Raw genomic sequence first — 5699 nt, forward strand, 5'->3', positions numbered from 1 at the left:
GTCTTAAAATTAATCCAAAGTTGGTGTAGTACACCAGTTCCCATGTCAATGAATGCAATGATTGATGTGCAATACCGAGATTAGCACAAGTTTTTGAGGTCGTTTTCTAGTTATTATTGATTTAGCCAGAATTTGAGCTAGTGGTTACCTGATACTTCTTTCCCGCTTCATTTCTTAATGTAAGCCGCCATTTATCATAATGTAGAATTAGGTATTGGACATGTATTCTTTTGTTGCTTTTTTTTTTTTTACCTTGTGGTTAGAAGCCTATGATCCGCTGAAATATCACAATCAAGTGGGATATCATGTGCTGGACTCCTGATGGCTATGTTTTAAGTATTGTCTCATTTGTATTAGTTATTACATGCGGAAGTTTGTGCACGCTAAAAGTTAGAATTTGATAGTTTAGCCATTTAGCATGTCTAGTACAAAGGAATAAACCTAGCTTGCTTCGAGGTACACTTGCTTTGTGTTTTCATATTCCTTTAAACTAATGCTGGTAACAATAAATATCATTCAATTGGTAGAACTGTTCCCATTGGCTGAAAATGTGATTAACTTCTCAATGAAATGAGAAGGCAGTTGTCACAATTTATAACTTCCAGCAATACCGTCATATCCAAGCACCAGGGTGGACGTTAGGTTGGAAATGGGCTAAGAAGGAGGTGATTTGGAGCATGATGGGAGGGCAAACAACTGAGCAAGGAGATTGTTCAAATTCAAAGGGAACATTCCACATTGCTGTAAGAAGGACCCAACAGTTGTGGATTTATTGCCAGGAACTCCTTACAATCTGCAGATTCCAAATTGCTGTAAAGGGGGAGTGCTAAACTCATGGGTGCAAGATCCAGCCACTGCTGCAAGCTCATTCCAGGTGAGTGTGGGTCAAGCAGGAACCACCAATAAGACAGTTAGAATTCCTAGGAGCTTCACTTTGAAGGCACCAGGGCCTGGTTATACTTGTGGACCAGCAAAAATTGTGAAACCCAGCAGATTTGTTACTCCAGACAAACGAAGAGTCACACAAGCTTTGAGTAAGTCACTTGATTAAGATCTAGAATGCTATAAATTTATTCATATTCTTTTAGCTAATCAGCAGGTCATGTTTCTCATCACTGAACTTTGCAAAAATGGCTTTCTGATTTATACTGCAATTAGCTGAAATTGTTATTGTAGTTGACTTATTACAGAAAGATGTCCTCAGTGGGTACTGTTTTTCTTGCTGGACGCTAATTTTATTGACATTCAGTATCTAATAATTAATAGATTATACTTGTTAATTGCTTTGCACAAAGAAGTTCTTGGAAATAAAATTTACTCTCCTTGTATCAGTATAGATGGTTGTAATTGAGACTACTACTTTATGACGGTGACATGGAATGTTACATGCACATATTCTCAATTCCTATCTCAGAAAACACCTACTTGTTGCGTCTCTCTGTCATCTTTCTATAATGACACCATAGTACCTTGCCTCAATGTTCTTGTGGCTGCCAAAATACATCTCAGTTGGGGAGCTGTATAGAGTAAGTTCTCTCATCCAAGAAGATGATACTTATTGTTCAGAGTTTATATTGGTTGGAGATGATTTCTATCTTATTTGTTTATTGCTTCCTAAGGCCTTTTGTTGCTAATGTGCAGTCCAGAAGCTCCACATATAGCATCGGTTGTTCCAAGTACAGGGAAGAGCAGCTATACACCTTTGGTCCAATGTACAAGCCATGTGTCCAGTCAGAATTCATTGGCATGTGAAGCTTAACTACAAGGAGTACTGGCGGGTTAAGATCACAATTACTAATTTCAATTACAATATGAACTACAGTGGAACTTAGTTGTGCAACATCCCAACTTTGACAATCTGACTCAAATTTTCAGCTTTAACTATAAGTCTTTAACTCCATATACAGCAATAAGTAAGTTAAATCAATCTTGGTCACTTTTGTATGTTTCTTGGTCTTTGCATCTTATGTCATCAAGAGTGGAATGATGGTTTAGATAAAACTCATCTCTGGTTTCTCTGTGATGGGAGGGAATGGGAACTAAGAGCATGACAAAGGTTAGTAAAATAATTCAGGAAAATAAAACATTTAGGGGGAGAATAATTGGTCCATGCATGATGTGGATCATTTGGTGCATGAAATCTCTGACTCAGTTCTTAATTCCTGGTCAAAATTGTTGATTCAGGGTAATACATAGCAGCAAATGTTACATGTGAATAGGAAATATGCTAATTTTCACTTGGCTTTGAAACCGTTGAAGAATGAAAATTAGATATTCAATTTTCTTTTTAAATTTACTAATAGGATGACTTTTATTTGTTTATTTTATTCAACGGATGATACTGCCATGTTATGGGGTGTCAAATTCTACAACGATTTGCTCTCCCAAGTTGGTCCGCTCGGTAATGTGCAATCAGAGCTACTTCTCCGAAAGGATAAACTAACTTTCACTTTTGAGAAGGGTTGGGCTTTCCCAAGAAGAATCTACTTCAATGGAGATATTTGCATTTTGCCTGCTCCTGGTGCCTATCCTTGGTTGCCGAACGCCAGTTCCCATCAACTTATCTCGACACTTAGTCTTTCGATGACTCTCTTGGCAGCAATGGCATTTTTATTCGGATATGCATAAACGTCAACCATTTTTACACTGCAAAATCTGGTTTGCTACCATTTTTTACTGAACCAGTTCAACTGTAGAACATACAACTGGCACAACCAGAAGTTCCCATGTTTGTTGTAGCGATACCAAGCAGTTCAAGCATGTGAAGGTGCAGTGGTTTCTTTATTGAATTCACTATGATATGATCACTTGTGCTGTTGTATGCCTGTTCATTTCTGTACTTAGCCATCTTGTTTGTAGAATTTCCACAATATTTTATTACTGTTGTAACAAAAATAAGTCATTAACAGAGGAATTTTAGGTAATTTATGCTTGCAGTTATATATTGGTTTGTATTTGTTATAAATCTTAGTTCAACTTATTATGGTATTTTCATGATTGACTTAAACTAGATGCATTTTGATTAGGTGCATCGCCAGCAAAAGATAAAAGTATTTCATTAAGCTACATAACATATATATAGCAATGAAAAACCTATGTGTTGTGAAGAGGGTGCATGTACATTACATTTCATTAAAGCATAAAGATCCCTTTGGGGCTTAGGTGATTGGAAAAGGTGAAATATGGTGAAACATCTATTTTGTGGCATTGCTTACAGGAAACTATAAGAAATTCATGAACATATTTGTTGTGAAGAGGGTGCATATAGCTCTGCTAACAAATTCGATACCATGGTGCTAGAATTTTGTTACAAGAATGCCTTTCTGATTCGTTGATGAAAGAATTTTGAATTTGTATACCTCTGCTCCCTGTTATCTGTGGTAAAATCTTCCCAATGCAAAACTTTCAGTGTTGGTTCCCCCACTATTTCATGCTCCATGGGAAACAATCTCTAAGAGGCCACTAACAAGTGATTGTTACGGTTCACATCAACAATCACTATTTTATTACAATCTGATTGCTCCACCAAATGTCACTGTTCACATCAATAATCACTATTTTATTGCAGCATTTTGTCAAGGAGATCAATGCTCCATTTATGTCGTCTGCTTTGACTAAACAATCTTCCATAAATTAAGATGATTCTAGGTCATGTGAGCCAAAAGAACTTACTGAGGGCCTGAGGTTTTCTGTGCCGATGAGCGGTGAGAAAAGTTGTGGAAGGCTCAACCTTTGCAGGAACGCAGGTGTATTGTTATGGTCCAATCAATGTCTCAACACCACCTTCAACTTATTAAGTGTATTTTGCGAAACAAAACTATGAGAGCTAATAGATTAAAGTGGATAATATTTTACAAATTGATGTGAACCATAACATTTGATATAAGAATCGATTTTAGTAAGTGTTAATTATGTATCATTGAAGATGGTCGATCCTAGTTAAAATGAGGAAGGATGTTATAATCTTAAAGAAAAATTATGAATTTCATATTAATTGTGTATTAAAATCGATCTTTAGATATAGGTGTTCACACTAATTATAATTTGTGATACGTTATTTGTGAAATAAAATTGTAAAATTTAATAGATTAAAATGAATGATATTTTATAAGTTGATGTAAATCGTAACATCTATCTTGATTATGAACCAAGTAAAAGGGAGTTCTTGGGAAGTTTCAGTCTTGTTTGAAGTACCGGCTAATCCAACACTCACTTGGAAAGTTCAGACGGCAGCTTCAGGATCTTGACCCCATGCTGGAAGCGTTCCACCTTTAATCACTCAATTCTTTTTTTTTTTTTTTATTAATGTCACATATTAATTAACAATAACTACAATAATTGTTGTGCATGTTTGTTTCTTTATGGTATACATATGGTGGACTTAAAAATTTTATTTAATGAAATTTAATTTAAATATACTAAATTATTAAAAAAATAAACACCCATTTCTATGTCAAAGTCATCGAGATAAATATTGAGTTCAAAGCATATAATATTGTCTTCATGCGATAAAAAAAATACAAAAACATAAGAAACCATTTAAAGAAAATATGTTACCAATAACAACAAAATCTTGAAAAAAATTTAATTTCCAATGAAATTTTATGTATTTTTTGTCAAAGTTAATTAGAAAATTTTGCAAATAAACATGGAAGATTAAAAAAAATGTAAAATACCTGTTAAAAGTCCAAATATATATATCCTTTTTTGGTCTAGTGGGGGCTCAAGCCTCCACTAAGTCCCATGGGCTCCGCCCTTGCATATACAGGGTGGCATAAAGGGGATCGGGATTTCATTCTAATATTAGACTTCGATCATTTTAAGAGAGTAACAACTAATAGTAGAAATTTTATGCATAAATATTATACTAATTTTATCACTAACTAATATAGGGTTAGAAAATAAAATTTATTAATACATAAAAAATTAATTTTTTATAAATTTATTAGATTTAATGTAATTAAACCTGTTTAGATCGGTTCGAAGAGAAAATATTTATATTAAGATGCTGAGTTTTTGTTTTTTTTTTTCTTACTGATTCATATGAAGATAAAGGTGAAACAAAGTTTCCATATCTTTAATTTCTTTTAGACTTCCTTGTATATATGAAAAGAAAATTTCATCCCATCATCTTCCTTGCTTCTTATTTCGATCCATTATTTAATCGATTAAGCAGTCAATTTTCCAATTTATTTTCAATTAATTCTACCTATCACAATTGGAATGGTAATGCTTCAACACTAGTCTATTTCTCCCTTTTATTCGGTGTTAGCCTCTTCACTCGTAATATGAAAAAACAAGATTTTCGGTATTTTACTTAGATTTTGCTAATCAAGGACACCTTTTAATGTTAATTAAATTATTATTTGTAGTATCATTATGTTAATGGCTTAATTGACAATTATTACAATTAATTTTGATATATTCAGAGAATCGGGACATTCAACCGTGTCTTTCAAATCAAACCCAAACTTTGGAACTCAATGAGGCTAAAAAAAGGGTTTATTCCAAAGTTACCAAATCAAGAAAACCAGAGGATAAGGCTAAAGCAGCACCTAGTTTTCGGCCTTGATTTTGAGGGTTAAAGTAAAAAATTTTGTGTAGCCCACTGAATTGAAATACAGGTCTGGCCAGCCAGGGTAAATTACCAAGTCTGGCTCTTTCAAATCATGTTAACACTATAAATACTCAGACTGCAG

At 34.0% G+C, this 5699-nt stretch overlaps 1 pseudogene across 1 annotated transcript; it reads left to right on the top strand.

Annotated features, from left to right (window-relative positions):
• Positions 1 to 217: 217 nt before the first annotated feature.
• LOC111313561 (COBRA-like protein 1) lies at positions 218 to 3007 on the top strand (annotated as a pseudogene). Its single transcript, XR_016332448.1, has 4 exons — positions 218 to 329; positions 576 to 1034; positions 1371 to 1526; positions 1642 to 3007. The product of XR_016332448.1 is annotated as a COBRA-like protein 1 (transcript).
• The last annotated feature ends 2692 nt before the right edge of the window (positions 3008 to 5699 follow it).

The sequence above is a fragment of the Durio zibethinus genome, chromosome 23 (assembly GCF_047325235.1).
Source record: "Durio zibethinus cultivar Kanyao isolate XHJ-2024 chromosome 23, ASM4732523v1, whole genome shotgun sequence".
NCBI lineage: Eukaryota > Viridiplantae > Streptophyta > Magnoliopsida > Malvales > Malvaceae > Durio > Durio zibethinus.